Consider the following 22,523-nt stretch of genomic DNA (forward strand, 5'->3'; position numbering starts at 1 on the left):
TGTTATGGCAGCCATAAAAAACTAATACAGTCTGCCTCTCTCTATAGGTCAATGGTTCTCAACCTTGGCTATACACTGGATTCACTGAGACTATTTAAAAATTATAGATACTAGGGGCACCTGGGTGGCTCAGTTGGTTAAGCGTCCGACTTCGGCTCAGGTCATGATCTCGCGGTCCGTGAGTTCGAGCCCCGCGTCGGGCTCTGTGCTGACAGCTCAAAGCCTGGAGCCTGCTTCAGATTCTGTGTCTCCCTCTCTCTCTCTCTCTGCCCCTCCCCTACTCATGCTCTGTCTCTATCTTTCTCTCTCAAAAATAAATAAACCTAAAAAAATTTAAAAAACTATAGATGCTTGATCTCATCATGGCTCATGCATTAAGATTTTTAGAAGCATCCAGAAGGCATGAAGGAGCACTGTGTTCCTGATTCCATCATCTGAGAACTGGTTAGAAATGCAAACCTTCAGGCCCTAACTCAGATTTACCGAATCAGATCTATTTTAACAAGCTCCCTGAGTGCCCTGTGAGAATACTGCGTTTGAGGGACACTCCTCTAGCTCATGAGCCCTTGGAGGACGGAAGCCGAGTTTCCTCACCTGGCATCCCAACCATCCAGCACAATGCCTCACACAGAGCAGGCACTACGTAAATAGTAAGTGAACGAGTAACTGAGTTCTGAACAAACAGAAAGCTTCAACGTTAGAGCAATAGAAAGATCTAAGATGATGCCTTTTTTTTTTTTTTTTTTCAGGAGATGACCTTTTTTTCTCTTAACTGAAGTCTCATGTGGAACTTGAGTATATAAAACAGACAAAAGTGATACCAATAGCTTTCCCTGGCTCAGCCTCTCCCCTGGCCTCTGGGGTCTCTCTCTCCATGGGTAGCACCCTGGAGCTCAGAGAACACAGGAAACTTGCTAGAAGAGAGGATGGGGAGGGTCTAGGTAGGATGCTGGGTATGGAAGGCCCAGGGCAAGAGCAGGCAAGGAGGTGGTGTCACCCACAACAAGTATCACTTCTCAGGGGCAGTTGTACATATAAAAGGCAGTGAAAGTTCATTGGAGTCTAAAGTGTCAAGCTTAATGGACAAACATCCAGACAGGACACAGACCAGGCAAGAGGGAACAGGCAGGCATGTTTCCATTCATGCGCCAGACTATTCCAGATTCAAAGCCCAGGAAAAGAGTTTGATTGGCCTAACTTGGGGTCCACGCCCTCGCTGGCTGGGGAAAGACAGATCACCTCCATTCACAATCCTGTCAAAATTTTACCCAGCAAGAAATAAGAATTTCCCAAAGGAAATCCAAATGCTGATAGAAATGAGCGGTCAAAACCAGCATATGTCAATTATGGGCAGGTAGCACTATCTCCGTTTTTGGATAAGAAAGATTCAGATTGGTTAGAAAACTTGCCCCTTGACTGCAGAGATAATAAGTGCCGGCCGTGGGGTTTGAACCCAGGGAGGTACCTTGCAGAAGCTGGTACTGTCTCTGTGGGACAGCATGTGGTCCAGCAAGAGTCTAGTGCCTGGGACTGAGGTGCGTGGGAAGGGTAAGACAAGCATCGGGGCCAAGGATGGGGGTGACTAAGGGGTCGCTTGGTCCTGTGCCAGGACATGGTCCTGGCTAAGCCTACATACATCAGGTGCCCGAGTGAGGGCAGCAGAGAGGAGCCAGACAAGGCAGCATAAGGTGGGCGGACGATCCTTAGCACCGGGCAATGCTGCTGATCCTAGGGGCTGCTGTCTTTGACCCTCATTTAAGTGCCTGTATTAGATTCCCAGGGCTCCCATAACAAAGTATCACAGACTGGGCCACTTGAAAACCAGAAATTTATTGTCTTACAGTTCTGGAGGCTGAAGTCCAAAATTAAGGTGTCTGTACAGTTGGTTCCTTCTATGGGCTGTGAGGAAAGGACCTGTCCCAGGGCTCTCCTCTCGGCTTCCAGATGGCCGTCTTCTCCCTGAATCTCCACATTGTCTCCCCCTATCAGTGTTTCCATGTCCAAACTTCCCCTCTTTATAAGGACATTTTGGATTAGGGCTTACCCTAATCACTTCATTTTAACTTGGTTACCTCTACAAAGACCTTATTTTCAAATGAAGTCACATTCCAGGGTACTGGGGGGTAGGATCTCAACATAAGAATTGGTGGAAGGATGGGGGGACACAATTCAACTCATAACAGCTCCTTTCTTGGATCCAGGAGAAAATTCCTGGTTGTTGGGTGCTCCACCTCGATTTGAGATAGGACTCTACACAGGGCATGGTATCCTAGAAGGGTCTAGAACATCAATTATGCCCAGCAGTGAATTCTAGCCCCTCAGAACTCACAGGCTGGTGAAGGGCAAAGATCTATAAATGGACCATTCAACAAGGCATTTGCAGATGTGTAAATGCAGTTTAGCAAAGTGCTTAGTGATGCGGAGAACAAAGCAAAAGAAATATAGAAAAAATTAAATTCCCTCTGCAGCCCATTCATTGACAAGTACTTAAGACAGGCAGGGTGACCTTCCTCCAGGAACTCAACTGCCTTGATGTTAACACTTTGTTAGAGACAAAAGGCAACTTTAGCTTGACATTAGCTTGACCTCCAGGATCCCGTAAGTCTTCTCTAATATATAAAAATCCCTTTGGAAACTTCCTTTATCACCCCCCACCCCCCACCCCCCAGGATATATGTTTAGCAATCATCCTCCAAGCATATGGTCCCCTGATATACATCTGAAGGGTCTCATCTAAGGGTTTACTAGGCAGTAATAAATGACCTTATCGTAACAACAGCTAGCCCTTAAGGTCCTGGAAAACTTGCCCCCAAATTCCTTAGAGACTTTCACTATCCCTGACCCCCTCCCTACTTGAAAGTATATATAATCAGTCACTCCTCACAATGCCAGGTCCTGTCCTCGTGTTTTAATAAAACCACCTTTTTTGCACTGAAGATGGCTCAAGAATTCTTTCTTGACCATTCGCTCCTAGACCCCAACACCTTATATCAGTTAGAAGCCCAGAATCCGCAACCACACTGCATCTGAGTTCTGGCCTTGCCACTTACACGCTGTGTGACCTTGAGCAAGTTGCCCAGTCTCTCGATGCCTTTGTTTTCTCATCTATAATATAGGCACAATAATAGTAACTACCTTATTGGTTATTGTGAGGATTCAATGAGTAGGTATTCCTAAAGTGCTAGCGAGTACTGCATGTGTTTGTTAAATAAAACTATCAAAAGTGATCCCAGAGTGCCAAGGACACACAGAGGAGAGACACCCGCTCAGAAGCTGAAGGGACAGTCAGGAAGGCTTCCTAGAGTCGTGTGGTTGTAATTGAATGGAAGCTGCTGAGGAGGACAAAACGCCAGTGTTCTCCAGGGGCATATGTGGTATGTCGTTAGAGGGGGTGTGGGGATGATGGGGCAGGGGCTTTGATTCCTCTGGATCGTGTCTTCTACTCTTCCTTCGGTCACGGAGAGAAGGCTAGCCTGTCTGAGCCACAGTCATCCCTGCAAGGGAAAATGTCACCAGAAAAGGGGAAGCCTGATCCGAGCCAGCTGTAAAGCCTTCTAAATGCCCCCAAGTAGGATGGACCTCTCTCCTGTGCACGCACAGGTTGGTTGCAAGGTTTTACTGTAAGTCCAGTTACCTATGGATAGCAAGGGCCTATCTGAGTTGCCTCTGCCTCTGAGCTTGTCTGCATCCAAGGGATTTTTAAGAACAAACAAGCTAAAACAGATTAGAAATCCACCCCTTCTTTAACCCTATCCCAACCTCACCTCCCACCACCAATCTTATCTTTAATCATCTCAGACTGTCTGCAGTCACATGGTCCTTTCTGGGTAAAGTGCAGTTAAAAAAAATGATCCTGTCCCCAAGGCCCCCACCCCGAGGGTATGGATAATTAAAGGCAACCGGATTCCTACAAATTGTATCTTCAGCCACCTTTGATGTGAGCCTGGCCAGCACAAATGAGCGCCTTTGCCTTTGCCGGACGAGTGGGGAGAAGGTCACCGGCAGGGGAGTCAGGCACCGTCTGCAAAATAGGGGGAGAAGGGGCAAAGGCTCTTTCAAAGCCTTTCTCTGGGGTCTGCAACCAGAAACCGAAGCTGGCGCTCACCCAGGACCCGGTCACACCCGAATCCTGGGCACCTCGGCCGCTGTCATAGCCTCTGTTCACAAGTGTGCTCTGAGGGGTATCGATCTGGCATCGACATCTCTCATTATTTCCATTTTGAGGCTTGTTTAGAATTTGTTTGTGGTGCAGGAAATGGACCGACCAGGCTCCTGGCCCCTACTGGGGTGACACCCTGAGGAGGTGACACTCTGAGAAAGCTCTCCCGCCCTGGAGCTTGTCCTCCTGAGATGTTTCATGTACTCCAGGCCTTAATGAGGCTGGTGTGCAGTGAATAAGAAAATTAGTTCCTTGCCGGGTGTCATTATCGGTGAAAGGTTGCCTATTGATACATTGAAACTGCACCCAAGCAGCCCACTGAGTGCTCAGATCTGGAGGTAACCACAGTCTAGAGTAAGATCAAGGGGGTTGTGTGGGAATAAGACAGCCCGCTGGGATCCCCAAACATGCTGCTTCTGTGTTCTGTCCTTCCCATCCATCCTAGAAGGGGGCAGGCAGTGTATAAGAGCAGGGTGGAATTGGGTACAATCAAAGAATCAAAAAAAAAAAAAAATCCCCTGGGCTTAGCATTCCATCTCGCCTTTGCGGGAAGCTTCTCAAGAGCCAGGGGCGTGACTTTTATTTATTACAAAGCTAGCCCCCTGCTGGACGCCCCGCCCTGCGTCCGTCTGTTCTCTCTCAAGTGGATTCAGGGCTGGGGCAGAAGCTTCTGCAATGGAGGAGGGGGGAGAGAGGAAGGGGATCCCAGCTCTGGCCACAGTCCCCAAAGGCCAAAGAGGCAAGGTGGGAGGCAGTAAAGATGACAGTGACAGGGACTAACGCTGTCACTTCCATTTAGTGAGCCCTTTCTCAGGGGTAGGCACTGTGTTAAGCATCGCCCCCTTGGGAATGCAGTTCTCTTTCTTCTTCTTTTTTAAGTTTTTTAATGTTTATTTTTGAGAGAGAGACAAAGAGAGACAGAGCGCAAGTGCGAGAGGGGCAGAGAGAGAAGGAGACACAGACTCCAAATCATGCTCCAGGCTCTGAGCTGTCAGCACAGAGCCCGGTGTGGGCCTCAAACCCATAGACCTGAGCCTGATCATGACCTGATCAGAAGTCGGACACTTAACTGACTGAGCCCCTCAGGTGCCCCCGGGAATGCAGTTCTTTTGGAATCCCAACCCTGAGGGTCCTTTGTCCTGGGAGTGGGGAAGAGGAACAAGCCAGGGGCCACACCCAGGTGCCCGGCTGCAGGCTGGGGGGAGCTGTGGACCCCTGCACATTCATTTTGCTCCAACTCACAGACGTTAGGATGTTTTCATTTAATCTTCACAACACCCCTCAGGGGTAGGAACTATTATTCCCAATTTACACATGAAGAAACTGAAACCCAGCGAAGTCAAGGGGGGTGATGAACAGCTAGTGAGCCGTGCAGCTTGGAATCAAACCTCCTTCTGCCTGTCTTGTCTCCAAAGCTGTGTGCTCATCTCTTTCCCTCAGATATCCATTTAGGGGAGGCCAGAACACAGAGGTCTGGTGCCTGGGGTGCAGAAAAATGCAGACTGCAGGGCCTGCCTCTATCCCTGAGGGTTGGCTGCAGCTCAGTAAGTTTCTCTGCTGGTCAAGGAAGCTAATCATTATGCAAGTACAGTGAGAGCACTGCTATTGTATCCGTTCTATTCAAAGCTTCAAGTATTATTAGTAGCAAATTACTTGCAACACCCTTCACAACCGATTGTAACATATGCCTCAGTGGCTCTCAAAGGATGTGGCGTTTCAGAAGCAGATTCCTGGCCCCCAGCCCAAGGGTTCTGATCTCCTCATCTTCCCCGTCTGGGTGGCTCTCAGAAACCTGCATTGTAGGCAGATTTCCCGGGTGAGTCTGAGGCCATTTGTCCACAGGCCCCACTCTGAGGAACCCCGCCTAGGCTATGCGGGTCTTTTCTCTCAAGTGGTGGGCTCAGGAGGGAAGGGTACTAAGACCGGGTCCAGAGTCCTGGGTTCTAACCTCAGCCAGCTGCTCCCTAGCTGTGTGGCCTCAGGCTGGTGTTTCTAGCCTCAGTTTCCTCCCAGGGCACTGGACAAGATGATCACTGGGGCTCTCTCCAGCTTCAAGAGTGGGCTTCTGAGGCAGGCCCCAGCCCAGCCCCCCAGGAGTGGAGCTATGGCTTTCTTAAAGGAAGAGAAGGAAGAAGAGGCTGGAGAAGCAGATGAAGGGGAGGAGGGTCAGAGGGCAGATGTGGGCCTGCCATCCAGTGAGCAAGGCCCCGTGTATGAACAGGGCTGCACCAAACGTGTCAGAGCAGTGATTCACCAGAACTGGATTCCTGGAGGCTCAGTGCAGCCCAGCCCAAGGGAGATCTGACTCACGGGGGACAGCCCTTCTGCAGAGTTCAGGTAAGAGGATTCCAGACCACACAGACCCTGGGAAGAGATTCTATGCAGGGGAAGCACTTGGGTGGGAGTCAGAAGCCCTGGGTTTTGCTTGTCCTTACTCTGGCATGAACTCCGTCCTTTCCTGAGTTCCTTTACATCTTTGGGTTTCGGGTCCAACATCATAAAATAAGGCTCTGGTATTAGACTGATACTCAAGGCCCGTCTACGATTTGATGATTGTGAGGCCATGATTCCCACCCTGCAGAACCCTGTGTCTTGTGGATCCTGTCACGGGGAACCAAGCTGTTGAAGACAGCCCGGCGCTGCTCCACAAACCAAAGGTGAGTGAAGACTGACGGAGGGAGGAAGCTGTCATAGCCTCCATTCTACACAAACAAAATGTCTAAGCCCAGAACTGCCACGTGTACCTCTGCACAGGCTCAAAATTAATGTGCCGTTACTATTCGACAGCCTGTTCCTAATACTGCCGCCGAAATCACTTCGTTCCCGAAGCGATGTTAGGAGGGGCCAAACACAACACCAGCTGTGCCTGTGCAAATGGCTTCGTGTTGGAAGCAAGCTTCCTTTCGTATGCTGTTAATCTGGGCTGCAAAGAAGCTAAGGGGTCAGAGGCAGCGCAGGGAGAGCGGGGAGGGGGGAAGGGGGCGGGGACAGCCCCGTCACCTCGCTTCAGGGTCTCCACCCCCTTTCTCAGGCTCCTTAGCCAGCCGTGGATGGGGTGGAGGGGACGGTGGGAGCTGTGTTGTGTCAGGCGCCCACATCCCTGCCTGTCAGCCCTGCAGCCCTGGGGACAGAGGCCATGAGGAAGCAGGGGATGCTTCTGTTCATTTAGCACCCCTTCCTGAGGGGCCGTGGAAGACTGACTCAAGCCCTGTGCTGAGCGTAAGGGATGCAGAAATGAATGAGGTTCCCCATCCCTCTGAACACCAGCTTTGAACCACTTCTCTGCCCAATCCCTGCCTCCAGGAACTACCTGTCAGGCGCAGCTGGAGGATGCGAGACTGATGGACACCCCCACGCCCCATGAAGAAAAGCAGCGCAGGCAGCAAGCAGGGCAAGCTGGTGGAGAGGCTCTCGTTCCACATTATCGGGGATAGCTCTCCTCGCTCTCCCGTCTCTCCTGACACTGCCCTAATTCAGGTCCCGACGAGTCCTCTGGTCACAAGGGCCTCCTCACAGCAGGGACGCCATGTTCTAATGCAGGAGAAAAGATGGGGATTGGGGCCTGTGCTCTAAGTTGACAGGTCAGTGTCTCTGATCTCTGTTTTTGCTTCTGTTAGTTTGTTTGTTATCACAGTCTTGGAAGCAGCCTTATTAATACACTTCTTCGGGCTGAGGAAAAGGCGCCATGCTGACGAGCTAGGAAAAGCCGCCATGCTAACAAACTATGCTGGGGAGGAATGACACTCCCCCGAGCCCTGTTCCTCCAGCTGGGGCCGGCAGGGTCTGGTTCCAGTGAACCTCTCCAAAGCCCACTTGGATGGTCACTTCGCTACCCACAGACCCTCCGGATTCAGGCTGACTTACAACAGTGCTTACAAGGACGACGTCCCTCTCGATGTTGGCTGTCTGCTGTATTCTAGGAGCTGCTCTAGACGCTGCTGGGCCTTCCCTCGCGTAACCTTCACCCCATCCTACTAGGCAGGTATTAACACTGACCCTGCTTTACGGATGAGAAAACTGAGCCTCAGAGAAGCTAAGTTCCCCTAGGGGATGGTGTGAAAGTAGCAGAGCCAGGACTTGAACCCTCAGCCCACGCCTTGCCACCACACTTCAGTGTCTCTCTCTTTCCACTTGTCCACCAGGCGGTGTCACAAACTGGTCCATGCTGAGAGCAAGGCCAGAGTTAGGAAGCCTTAGCGAACTGCTAATGCAGAATTTCCCAAGGTGTGTTCTGGGGAGCGAGCCTTTGAGATGCTGACAGAGAAATTCCCAGGTCAAACACAATAGGAGAGGTCTTCTCTCGGCCTCCTGGAGGTTCACAGTGTGCAGCGGCCTTGCAAAGTTCTCCGAGAAGGGACTTGTCTCTCTTCGAGGATAGAGCAAGTTCCCGAGATAACATGTTTGCATTTTGTTCTTACCCCAGTTTTCCTCCCCCAACCCCTGCTCCCTGAGAAAGTAACCAGCCTTCCATTCCCTCTTCACTGAGGGGAAAGTTATTTTGTGGAATGAATCTCAGGAGCTAGGTGTTGACACAGCCTTTCCTGACTTTGGGAGAAATTCTGCCTGATCCTCTCAGAAGCGGAGGGAAAAGGTGACTGTTTTGGCCTGGTGGAAATGGAGGAGGCCAAAACAGGGAACAGCTGGAAATTCTCCCGAGTGAAAGGGGAGCAAGGGTAGAGACTTCTTGGAGAAGCTGACACCAGGGCCCAATAGAAACTGTCAGGACCTGAGAGGTGCTCTAGATACTGAGACTCTGGCCCCAGCTAAGCTCTCCATGCCCAAGCCGGGCACAGGCACACAAAACTACTTTCCATCATGTGCCCATGGGTGCCTACACTAAGGGTCCTGCTCTAGGCCATACCTCAGGACATTGTCATAACCCTGGAGGGGGAGGGCAGGATCAGGAAGAACTCTCAGTGACAACAAGGAGAATTTCCCATTAGCCTGTCGGGTTGGAGGCTGAGGTTCAGAGTCACACTGACTTTAAGTAAGGTAATATGACAGTTCTTATACACCCAAGTTTGAATTTAAGTTCTTACGCATGAAACTTGATAACAAATCTTTTTTAAACACATAATGTCTCTGTTAACAGCTAGTGGAATTGTTGGTCATTGGATCACATTTTGGGAAATTCTGGCTTCAGAACATGAGCCCCCCCATCTAGAACTTAAGCTCCCAGGAGCAGTGGGCCAACCAGACCAGGTAAGGAGGAGAAGAGGGGCCGAGAGAAAGAGGTGGGAGTCCAAACGGAGAAAAAAAGAAGTGAGGGGGAAGGCAAGGAGATGAAGGGGGGTAGAGAGGGATGGAGTTACAGAACAATGGGGAGAAAGGGACAGGTAGAGAACAGAGAGCGAGGAGAGGAATGGGAGGGGGGAGGGGCGGGGGAGAGTCCACTGCTAGAGCAGGTAAGGGCTCGGCCATGCTACTCAGAACACCTGGCCGGGGTCAGCTCCCCACCTAATATGTGAGTAAGGCAGGCCCCTTGGGGGCTGCACCCCAGATGGGTGCTCGGCAAGAGGGAGGAGGGGCCTGGATATCCAGCTGAGAAGAGGCCCAGATCAATTTTGAGGGTGGAACCCCCAGAGAACTGGGAATCAGGACACTAGGTACAGACCTGCTTCAGCCAGTTGGCCGTGGGTCCTGGGGCTGGTGGCCAAACCAGCCATGGGTGGTCGCCAGGGGGCAGTCCTGAGGGTCCATCCAGACACCTCCTCTTGTTGGGTGCCTCCCGGCTCTAATATTCTATGGTTCCATAAATGGAATTTAATGAAAAAAATCATGTAAAACCTACAACCTTATCAACCCTGTACAGACATGCGATGCTCATAGCAGTTCCTGAAAACTGTATAAACAGTCAGCAGTTCATTCAAAGAGCTGTACCTGGCGGTACTTTTCGCTCCAGAACAAGAGTCATGTGCACATTGATGGAGCAAGGAGAGAGGAGAAAGGAAAGTCGCATAGGCTCTTATTTGCTGCCCTGCCCCCCACCCCACGCACACAAAAAGAGGGGCTCTCTGGCTTCTACGGGCCTTAAGACTCGTGATGACCAAGGCCCAGATGAAGAGGTGACACCATGACCCAGCACCAGGTCCCTTTGCAGGCACTAGTCCCACAACAGCCTGAGGTAGCCTACTAGTCAAGACTTCCGATTACGAATGTCAGAAAGCCAACTCAGACTAGTTTTAAACAAACAGGGGAGTTTATGGACTCAAACTGAGGAACCAGACATGGCTGGAACCAGGAATCAAACAATTTCATTGGGGCATTCTCCTTTTTAACCTCTGCTTATTTCTACTAGGCTCCATGCTTTGGATAGCTTATTCCCACATAGTAGGATAATGGCTACCACCCCCCTCCCCCATACTCCTATCTACACAGTAGCTAAAGCAGACAAGAAAAATCTGTCTTCCTCAGTAGCCCCATCGGAAAGATCTGATTGGCCAGTTGGAGTCACTTGCTTCTCCCTGAATCAGACTCCGTCCTGCGGGGGATGAAATTCTTTGAGTGGATACACCCAGCTGGGAGGAGGTGAACCCCACTCAAACCCCATAGCATGGGTTGCCCACAGGAAAGAAGGGACTAAAGAAGGAATTCTACACAGATGAGAACATCAGATTTCCTCAAGTCGATTGTTTTGAAGCCCATTTTACAGATGAGAAAATTGAAGATCAGACCGGTTAACTAACTTACCTAACTTCACAAACTTCAGAAGTAGCAGAGCTTGGACTCGAAGCCACATTTGTCTGCCTCCAAAGTGCATGTTTTAACCCCTAGAGTCTTCTATCTAAACTGTTCCAGAATCTCCAGGAGTTCCATTATTCCTGCTCCAGATACTTGGGGCTTGTCGTTCAGGGCTCTCCAAATAACCGAACTTGTAGGGAGACTGACAGTAAATTCAAGACCCCTGATGTCTCAAGGAACTGTTGCTCTTTTCCGTTGCTCTTTCTCTGCCTTTCCCCAGTTGGAAAGTAGGAATTGGGGAACCACAAACTCACCTCTCATTACCCCTTCCAAGGCTGAACACACAATACCCAGAACAGCAGTATCACCATTTAAGGCAAAAGTTCTCAACCACAGCGTGTTCATACTGGTGGAGTGAATCATTTGTAAGGTGGTTTGTGGGTGATTTGTTTTAGTAATAGTTAAAATACTGGAGTTTGCAAACGATTTACCTTTTTGAAAAAAATAGAGCGGAGAAAATTCAAGGTTATCCCTATAACAACGCCATTGTATCCACTTGTATTGTATGCGTTCTTGAGTGGGAGAGAGAAGTGAAAGCAAGCAGACACTTGTCATTAACTGGGATTGGCATGGTGATTTTCTTACTTGTCTGCCCTACTGGAAAAGGGGCTGGGAATTACTGATTTAAGGAAGGACCTCTGCCCACAGATTTCCTTTTAATACCTACTTTCAATCCCACCAAGTAGAGATGTATTGGCTTTAAAAGCAAAGGCTGGTGTTTCCGATTCTGTGTCTCCCTCTCTCTCTGCCCCTCCCCCGTTCATGCTCTGTCTCTCTCTGTCCCAAAAATAAAAATAAACGTTGAAAAAAAAAATTAAAAAAAAAAAAAGCAAAGGCTGGGTAGGGACAGTGTTCAACAGTCGCTTGCATATTAGTGTGAATTATAGGATACCCTTGTTCGAGAATAAAGTATTCTAGAGATCCTAGATGAATGGAGACATTTCTGAGTACTTTCAGATAATAAAAACTTCTGAAGGACTAAAAAAAAAAAAAAAAAAAAAAAAATCAAACTTTAAAGTGGAGCTTTAAATAGAAGTTGAAAGCTTTGAGTTAATAGATAATTTTATGCAAAATAACTTTCACACTAGCAAGCAGCTTCCAGAGTGAGCGACAGAGTAGGCAGCAGATTTTTTGCCATTGTGGCAAGGTGGAGCTTTATGCTTTCGGCTCTTTTTGCTTTCTGGATAATAATTCTAATGTACTCCTGGGGCACCTGGGTGGTTCAGTCGGCTGAGTGTCCGACTTCAGCTCAGGTCATGATCTCATGGTTAGTGAGTTCGAGCCCCGCGTCGGGCTCTGTGCTGACAGCTCAGAGCCTGGAGCTGCTTCGGATTCTGTGTCTCGCTCTCTCTGTGTCCCTCCCCTGCTCACGCTCTATCTCTCTCTGTCTCAAAAATGAATAAAACATTAAAAAAATTTTTTAAAATAATTCTAATGTACTTGTAGTAGAAGAGACAGCCAGATGCCCATCCATGTTCATTGCGGCATTAGTCACAATAGCTAAGAGGGGAAGCAACCCCAATGTCCATCAATGGATAAAAAGGTGGTGTGTGTTTACAATGGAATATTATTCAGCCTTAAAAGGGAAGAAAATTCTGACATAGGCTACAACATGGATGAAACTTGCAGACATTGTACTAAGTGAAATAAGCCAGTCACTGAAAGACAGATACCATAGGATTTCACTTCTTTTTTTTTTAATGTTTACTTACTTTTGAGACAGAGAGAGAGCATGAGTGGGGGAGGGGCAGAGAGGCAGAGAGAGAGAGAGAGAGAGGGAGGAGGGAGGGAGACACAGAATCCAAAGCAGGCTCCAGGTTCTAAGCTGTCAGCACAGAGCCCAATGTGGGGCTCGAACTCACAAACCACGAGATCATGACCTGAGCTGAAGTCAGATGCTTGACTGACCAGCCACCCAGGCGTCCCTATAGGATTCCACTTCTATGAGGTATTTAAAGCAGTAGAATGTGGTCACCACAGGCTAGAGGGAGGGGGAGGATGCGGAGTTGCTGTTTAACAGGTATGGATTTTCAAAGTTCTGGGGATCTGTTGCACAACTTTGCGAATGCAGTTGCTATGACTGAGCTGTACATTTAAAGATAATTACAATGATAAATTTTATGGTATGTGCTTTCTACACATTTTTTTAATATTAAAAGGGAAAAAAAAGGTACAATCAGAAAACTAGGGCTGAGCTATTCCATTCTTTGAAACAACACAAACAAAAAAGTAGGGGGAGGCAGGAATTCTAGGAACCTCTGGAAGTCAAAAGTGATAGTGACCCCCTCTCTGGCAGAATAAATGTCACAAGAAAAAAAAACCATATGGAGTAATTTATTTCAAAAAAGAAACACTCAGAAGGGAGAAGAGAGGAGAGGAAGGGAGGAAGGGACAGTGAGAAGCACGACTCTGAGAAGCTATAGTCTAAAAAAGGAATTATTTGCAATAATATGTAAAATAACAAAAATAATGCAGCCATACCATACCCGGCATTGTACAAGGTATAAAAATGTTTCATGCTGCTGGCCACAAGAGTGCTTATGGCTAACTGAAATAAAATCTCACCCATCACCATGGTGAGAGTTTTGGAATTTAATCAGATTGCTTTCCCCACACTTAAGCATAAGAAAATGGAATGGAGATAAAGAACAATTTGAGGGGCACCCGGGTGGCTCAGTCAGTTAAGCGTCTGACTTCAGCTCAGGTCCTGATCTCGTGGTTCATGAGTTCAAGCCCTGCATCGGGCTCTGTGCTAACAGCTCAGAGCCTGGAGCCTGCTTGGGATTCCGTGTCTCCCTCCCTCTCTGCCCCTCCCTGACTTGTGCTCTGTCTCTCCCTTTCCCTCTCTCAAAAATAAATAAACATTAAAAAATTTTTTAATTAAAAAAGAACAATTTGAAGGCATATAACCCTCTGAAGATAAACAGGCCAAAGCCAGGGGTTTGGGTGGTCAAGGATGGTTTGTGGGACAGGAGTGAAGGGGGCATTATTGACAGACTGGGTGAGGTAGCAGCAAGGCACTGGAAGGAAGTTTTATCAGTAGGAAGAGAAGTTGCTGGAAGTTGGTTCTGCCTTCTCCTTTTTAGAAACACATGGTTTTTACTTAAATTTTCGTAGTCCCTGCCTTCTTCCCCGCCTAATCCCTACAGACACTAGAGGGTTGAGACAAGGCAAAGACAGACTTGCCACGGGAAGTTGGTTCCACACCCGAGGCTAGCCACAAGGCACACGCAGGAAGGTGCGGGGTTACTGATGCCATGAGGTGGTACGCACCACGACAGCTTAGTGGAAGCCCCGTCACACACATGGCTGCATGAAAGGCAGCGTGGCCAGCAGCCACACGCTGTGTCATTTTGATGTGGAGCCCTTCCGGACTGGGAGAAGCCTAGTGAAGGCAGCATTCCCCGAACGAGGCTGTATCACTTGATCTGCCCGCTCTGGACACCGGGATCCCGTCAGCAGTGGTTAGGTAAGGCTCTTCTCCCAGTTGGATTCCATTTGTGCAAGTCCTTGGAAGTGTTCTTTAATCTAGATTTCAATAAAGATAAGACCAAGGTTAATTGAGAATGGCTGAGTCTCACATTATGTAATGAGAGCCATCTACAATTCACTGTAGAGTTAGCAGCGGAAACTGTAGCGGGGCTCCGATGCTGACCTCCCCCTCGATCCGAAGTGAGGAACTGAGGAGTCCACGGATTTTATGTTCTCCAGGTCCGGGGAGCTGATTTGCTTCTTCCGTTCCACCGAATTCTTGGCTCCTATTGGATCAGGTTCAGGCGATCGTTTCTCCTATCAAGCCTCTTGTTACTAATTGCAGGGAATTCTCAATCTCTGTATCTGTCATCACTCAAAGTTCAGATTTTTTTTCCCTCATTTATAATTGTAATCGACACCTTGCTAGTCGTGTTTCAAAGTTCCGCTTTTAAATAACAAAGGTTATATCAATCGATGTCTAGGGAGCCTGCCTTTTCCAATGTGTTCTGCAAAATGCCTACTGTTGGTTATTTATAACCCACAAATGGCTCCTTTCACTACTTGCTACATGCTCTTCTCTTCCATCATCAGCATCTGTCTGCCTCTGCTCGGCCGACTCTATGGCGGGCTGGGGTGGGAAGTGGAATTCTTGGTATCAAGAATTACTTCCAGACTGAATGTGCTCTCTCTCTTTGGAAAGACATGCAAATTCTAGGGCACGTCGTGAACAACCCCATTCAACATCCTCCTCTGCCTTCAGATGGTTTAGGGGTTTACCCTCTATACATTTCACCCGTGTAGATGAGGGCAAGGAAGGACTTGAAGACAGCCAGTGTGTATGGACACGAGTTTATACACTGTGTAAAGACGCCCAGCCAAGGAAGCAGGTAGGGCTGAATTCCAGTCCTGCAGGAAGGGATGCCTTTTCTTTGCACAAAAACAACAGCTTTCCACTAAGCCATCTGCTAGTGGAGTGTGTCCACACAGAAGGAGTATCCTTCTAGAATTTACACACTTTATAGGCTGGCAGCAGCCTTCCCTGAAACAGATGCTGTGGGATGGGGAAACTGGGTTTTTAAGGAGCGTACAGAGAAGTTTACCACGGTTGTGAATGGAAGAAAAGTCAGCACGATCATTCCCTAACGGGAGCTAACAGCATGCAGTCAAAAGGCCAAAGATTAAGAGTCTAAAGCTCTGGTCCCTGGTGGGCTCTCCACGGGGACATGCCCCACTTGCCCAACCTGACCTCTTTCTTTTCCTCTCCCCCTACATTATTTCAAAAAAAAAAAAAGTAAGAGCCAATTTTTCTTATGTGAAATTGGGAGAAAGAGGGCTTAGGTAAGGCAACAAATACCACAGAACACAGTAGCTCGTCCAAAGATGCTCTAGATACCACAGCCCCACGTAACACCTACTTAGCCAGTGGAGTGACTCTTAGGACTGACTACACTCAGCCACAGGGAAGGCGGCCAGGGCCCCGATGTGCCAGGCCGGCGCACAGCAGAAGAGGGCTTTGTTCAGCGCAGCGATGTCTGCCCTCCGGTCCTGCTTTCCTTTCATCCCCTCGTCTTTTGCACATCCTCTCTCGCTGCTCGTGTTCTGTGTTCTGGAATTCTCACTGCCTCCCAGACACTGCGGTTGGCTTTGATTGATGCTCTTTGTTCTGTGTGTCAGTGGAGTGCTGCTGACAGAATAATACAGTCTCTAGCCAACTTAGTCCTGGGTTCCCGCCTTCACTGCTCGAGCACAGCAGTACATGTGGGAGCAGGTCCTTCTGGGCACAAACTACATTCCAGGCGCGATACGGGATTCTAGGCACTGGGAATACAGTGGTCATCAAAACAGCCCAAACGCCCTGCTCTTGTGCCCCCTACATTCTAGAGGTCAGCGGGGAGGGGGGTGGTGGGGAGACAGGCATAAACAAAGTAACTGTACACAGCGTGTCCGATGGTGACAGGACAGTGTGGAGGTGGGGGGCTGCCATCTCCTACAGAGTGGCCAAGAAGGCCCTCAAGGAGACGATGACATTGATTAAAGATTGGAAGGGGGTTGGTGAGTCATGACAGATCCGAGGGAAGAACTCACAGGGATTCTTTGTCATTCTCACACTCCGGGTTGGCTACACTGGGTTTGTATTTTACTAACTCATACCAAGCGTGTTAGTTATAGGTTGCTGTGTAACAACTCACCCCAAGATGCAGCGACTTGAAACAACATCTTTTTATTGCCTCATAGTTACTGTAGGGCGGGCACCCGCATATGGCTGGCTCAGGGTCCCTACAAGGCGGCACTGAAGATGCTGGGCAGGGCTGCAGTCACCCCTGGCTCAGCTGGAAGAGGACCCACTTCCAAGATCACTCACGTGGTGTTGGCAGCTCTCAGGTCCTCCCTGGCTGTCATCTGGGGATTTCAGCTCCCTGCCACTTGGAGCTCACCGCATAGCAAGCCAACAAGAGCGTGAACAAGACAGAAGTCACAGTCTTCTTATACCCTAATCTTATAAGTAGTATGTTGTCATTTTTGCCATATTCTATTCGATGGAAGGGAATCATTAGGCCCAGCTACATTCAAGGCGAGGGGATGACACAAGGGTGTGAATACCAGGAGGCGGGGATTATTGGGGGCATCTCAGAGGTTGCCTCCCATCCCAAGAATAGAACAAAGCCACGCAAGAACACCCTTTGGTAGTCACCTGGACCACACTTCCCAGTCAATTTTCCCCATAGCCACCGGAATGATCCTTATAAAATGTAGGCGAGAGTATCTTACTAGCCTCTGCTAGGAAACCCCCCATCATGTCTCAGACTAGCATCCGCATTTCAAGTCCTGGCCTCTGCCTGGTTCTCCCACCCTTATTCCTCCACGCACCTGACCCATGCTGTGCTGGCCACAGGAGCCTTCTTGCTCTCTCTTGAACATACCGAACGCATTCCTGCTCTTTGCATTGGTTGTTCCTCCTGCCTCGAGCACTTCCCACAATGGTCCTCTTCCTTCTCATCCCTCAGGTCTCTGCTCAGCTGTTACCTTCTCAGTGGGGCTTTTTCTGACCACCCCCGTCTAAAACATCCTCCTAGGGGTGCCTGGGTGGCTCAGTCAGTTAAGCATCCAACTCTTGGTTTCGGCTCAGGTCATGATCTCACAGTTCATGAGTTCGAGCCCCACGTCAGCCTCTGCGCTGACAGCACAGAGCCTGCTTGGGATTCTCTCTCTCCCTCTCTCTCTCTGTCCCTCCCCCATTCACTTGCATGAGCGTGTGCTCCTGCTCTCTCAAAGTAAACAAATAAACTTAAAAAATAGATAAATAAAATAAAACATTCTCCTATACCTCCTCCTCTCCCCTTTATTTTACTTTATTTTCCTGTCCATCTTCCTGACTAGAAAGTAAGATCCATGAAGGCAGGGATTTTTGTCTGTTTTGTCCACAGCTATATTTCCAGTGCCTGGGATTTAGGAGATTGTCAGTAAATATTGCCAGAATGAATGAATGAATGAATGAATGGCATTTGAATGTATGTAAAGATGAAATCATCTCTAACACAGTGAGAATAATATTTTCCTTTTGGGGGTTTATGATATCCTAGGCAATTTAGAAACATAATTTCGTTTAATTCTTAGGAATATCCCATGAGGTAGGTACTATCATCCTCAATTTACAGAGGAGGGCTTGGCAAAGTCAGGAAACTTACTGGAGATCACACGGTAAAAGGAAGAGCTGAGATCTAAACCCAGGGCTGTCTGCCTCCACAGCCCACTCTGTCACTACCGAGGTATGTACCCACAGGGGTGGGGCCCTGCCACCACAGGCTGATACCATGGGACTGTTGCTAACACTGCTCCCTGGGTAATCCTGACATGCAGGCTGGGATCAAAGCCTTTTCTCCAAAGAATCCTCTTTCACACCTCAAGATCCAATGAAAAATATTAGTGCAGCGCCTCCCTCAGTCTGTAATAGAACGTTTATTTCATCTCAAGGCAACTTTAGACAAAACTGTGACACTTAGCTTGGAGCCACCCAGAGACTGAGTTAAGGCTTGGACGGCCATGGGCCTCCGCCCTCCTCCCCCCACACTTACCCACGCTGTGGCCTCCTCCCTCGGGGTTCTGGGCTGTCCCTCGGGGACGGTGAGAGGACAAGCCAGGCCTGCCCCCCAGTGCAGAGAATGCCCAGCCTCCAGTGCCGCTGCCAGTTGCAGCCTTATGGAGCTCCCAGCCCTCAGTTTAGACTTGCCTCCTTTCTGGGGTACATTGGACAGCAACAGCACCCAGCAAGCACCCTGACTCCCGGTACCCCTCACTCCCTCCCCCACACTGAGCCCAGTCCCTGAACTTGTGGTGCTCTCTCACCCACGGGCTTACGTCATGCTTGTGGCCTCTACCTACAGCAGTCTTTCCCTCTTACCACCTAGTTAAAGCCTATTTGCACTGGGGGGGTCTTTGTAAATGCTGCTTCCTCGGGAAGACTTCCTTAACCACCTAATTTCCTGTCTGGGGTAGGTGATTGCTCTCCTGGAGCCCAGGATCTCCTCTGTAATGGGGAATACCACCTTGGATTCACATGTCACCCGAGATTAAGGACCATGGCTGCGGAGCATCTGTTGTTTGCAGCCCAGCATTTATAGCCCCTCCTCTGAGCGACAGTTTATCAGATTTCCTGGGGGAAACTTCCCTCCCTCTTTCAGCCAGGTGATTTGTGTGGGGCTGACCAGTGCCCAGCTTCAGCTGTGGAGCCTAAACTAACTGGCACCCTCTCCCTCCATTCTCCCAGTCACAGTTGATTGGCTCAGGGCTGACATGTGACTTAGGCCGACTCAACCAGACTGAACCTTGGGGCTCTGGCTGGAAATGATGCATCCTGGCCTTTCTCCCCTAGTGGACCTGTAGCCTCCTGGGATACTGGAAGCCACCCAGGACCAGTGGGGTGAGGTTTATGGAGGGAGAGCCTGGCCAGCAATGGAGCCATTGAAGAAGAAATGGGGAGAAAGTAACAGTCTCCTGGTCCCAATTATTTGAGCCCCTAGATCAGCATTGCCTGAAACCAGAGCTACCTGGAGACCTGTCAGTTATGTGGACAATAAAAATCCACTTTATATTGAAGCCAGTTTGAAAGTTTGGTGTTGGTGGTGGTGTTATTACTTGCAACTAAGAAACACCCTAATTTCAAATTCGGCCTATCACCACTGTACCTTCAGCCCTCAGCACAGTGCCTTGAACTTAGTTGTGGTTGAATGAAGAAGTTTCTTTGCTCTGGGTAAGAAATCTAGGGACGAGGAGGTTGGGGGGGGCAGGGGGAGCCTGGATGGCTCGGTTGGTTAAGCGTCCAACTTCGGCTCAGGTCATGATCTCGCAGATTGTGGGTTTGAGCCCCACATCAGGCTCTACGCTGCCTGCTTCAGATTCTGTGTCTCCCTCTCTCTCTGCCCCACTGCTGCTCACGCTCTCTCTCTGTCTCTCAGAAGTGAATAGACATTACAATAATTAAAAAGAAATCTAGGGACCAGTAAGTATGGAGGTGGGCATAGAGCAGGGACTAGAAAGCACTCAGCTCTCTCTAATCTAGTATATGAAGAGGCTGGGTCTACTTCTTTCTCCCCTATTCTACTCAAGGGCTGGTCAGACATCCTCCCTGCAACTCCTCTGGGCCCTACAGATGTAGGAGGTCTTCTGTCTGGCTAAGGCACAATCCCCAACTCCTGGTCCCACTAAGAGTATCGTTCCTGACCAGCTTCATCCCAGCCCCTAGTCTGCCTTAGCAGGTCTATCAACTCAGAGCTGGTTAGGACTATGGGGCCACTCAAAACACAGATTAAGGCACTGTCTACTTGCCTTTAAAAAAAAATCGTGCCGTGATGGGTTCTTTACTCACACCCTGAATAAATCTTATGCCCTGTCTCTGTCTGCAATCTGTTTCTATTCCTGTTTTTGGGAGCACAGACTCTGAGAAGGAAGCATAGAGGTCATCTAACTTGACCCCACTCCCAGGGCACGTGCTACCACTATGTCTCTGACTTGGCTTGAACGTGACCAGGGACCGGCTGCTCCATCCTCTGTGAAGCAGGCATATTGTCAGACAGCTCAGATTGTTAGAAAGTTCTTCCTGAAATTGAGCTGGAATCTGTTTCCTTGTCATTCCACCTAGTCCTGGATCTGCCATCTGGAGTCCCTGGCATCAGCCTGATCCCTCCCCCACATGGCAGCCACTGGGACATATGAGGACAGCATACATGTCCCTAAATTCTGCTTGACTCCAGGCAAAGCCTGCCTTGGGATGGTCCCCACCCAATCCTCATAATTTAGTCTCCCGATATTGTCCTAGTACATCATCTTCTGGATGTGCTCCAGTTTGTGGTGGTCCCTCTGCAAGCAGGGCTCCCTGGAGACATCTCAAACAGTCTAAATGCGGCCTGTCCAGCACCAAGTACCATAGAACCATCTGCACCTTGTTCCGGCCTCAGCACCCCTACTAACGAAGACCTGTAAGTCTCCAGAGCCATTGGTACAGCCCCATCACACTCCTGGCTCAATGGAACAAAATTTCAAAGACCCATTGCATTTTTGATATTTGAACGTTGGATGGATGGAGCTCTACACTGATTTCTTTAAACCTTACCTTGTCAGTTTCAGACCGGGCAGAATCACTAAGGTGACCCTATAATTTACCATCCAAATCCAGGCACTTTTGGGAGTGAACGTGAGCTGCCATTGTTATTAATAATCACACTGAGACAACAGGCATACCCGGGGCTGTCCCCGACAAGCCTGGACACAAGGCTGCCTCAGCATAGTGGTCAGGGCTACAGAGTCCAGTTTCACATCCCAGCGGTCCCATTTACCAGCTCTGTACTTAATCTCTCAAAGTTTGTTTTCCCATCTTGGAAAGGGAGATAATGTTCCTACATTGTAGGATTATCATAGGCATTAAATAAGATCATGTGTGGAGAGCATTAAACCCAGAGCTTGGCTTACATTAAGTGTTCAGAGAATATCACCCGTTATTTTTAGCTTTCTTGAGATCTTTTTTTAATTTGACCAGCTATCCCTCTTCGTATTGTGTCATCTTTAAATATGGTAAGTGTGGCTTCCACAGCTTTATCTGAATTGTTACCTAAAATAACCCGCGTCAGCATCCGGGACAGAGCCCTGTGGCACATCACCGGTGTTCTCCTTCCAAGCTGATGTTGATGCATTGGCTACTATTCTTTGGATATGGCTGTTCAACCAGCTATCCCAGGGCACTGGAAGAAAGTGCATTCAGTATTCAGAGACCACACAACAACTCAGCGGCTTCGCAGATACACAGTTTATTTCTCTCTCATGTAATGGTATGGAGAGGCTCCACTTTGGCAGGAGGCCATCCTCCAGCCATTAGTCAGGGACCTAGGCTGAGGGAAGCTCTCCTGTCTTCAGCATGTGACTTCTGTTGCTGTGCTCGTCACCATTCCAGCCAGCGGGGAGGGGACGAGCTTGGATGAGCACGTGGGAGAGGTTTATGGGCCGGGCCTGGAAGGGGCAGGCGTCACGTCTGCTCACATGCCAGTGGAGAAAATGTAGATGCACGGTACACCATACAGTAAGGAAGGTGGGAAATGCAGGGCAGCTGGGCACCCATGACCCACTCTGCTCCTGTTCCCATGGCGAAGATGGGAATTTGGTGGACAGCTAGCAAGCTCTGCCTCCACCATGCACCAAATGCATTGTCATTCAGTCCACATTTTGTATCTTGTCCCCAAGGAAATAAAATGAGTTGCTACCCAATGCCTTATGAAAGTGAAGGCCTCCAGCGTTCTGCTCTCCTGCTGGCCTAGGAACCCTATCACACACATAAACTTATTTCCAGGGCCTTGTAAGAAGATGACACACATTATCCCTGAAAAATGGTTCCGCGTTTCAGGCAGGGAAATTCATTCCATTCTTCCTTTGATCTGTGTGGGGAAGAAATAAAGAGAATGCAGGAACACATTGGAGTTGAAAGAATGAAATCACATTAAATTCCAAGACAAGGAGCTTTGTGGGAGAGTCAAGAGAAAAGGAAATTCAACATGAAAATCAAAGTCATCTTGGGGCGCCTGGGTGGCTCAGTCAGTTAAGCGTCTGACTTCAGCTCAAGTCATGATCTCACGGTTCATGGGCTCGAGCCGCAGGTTGGGCTCTG

General features: G+C 49.0%; 1 long non-coding RNA gene across 1 annotated transcript; it reads left to right on the plus strand.

The window, feature by feature from the left end:
• Positions 1-16,489: 16,489 nt before the first annotated feature.
• LOC113599065 (uncharacterized) lies at positions 16,490-19,438 on the plus strand. Its single transcript, XR_003419788.2, has 3 exons — positions 16,490-16,880; positions 18,031-18,141; positions 18,869-19,438. It is a non-coding gene; the product is annotated as an uncharacterized LOC113599065 (long non-coding RNA).
• The last annotated feature ends 3,085 nt before the right edge of the window (positions 19,439-22,523 follow it).

The sequence above is a fragment of the Acinonyx jubatus genome, chromosome C1, assembly GCF_027475565.1.
Source record: "Acinonyx jubatus isolate Ajub_Pintada_27869175 chromosome C1, VMU_Ajub_asm_v1.0, whole genome shotgun sequence".
In the NCBI taxonomy this organism is placed as follows: domain Eukaryota; kingdom Metazoa; phylum Chordata; class Mammalia; order Carnivora; family Felidae; genus Acinonyx; species Acinonyx jubatus.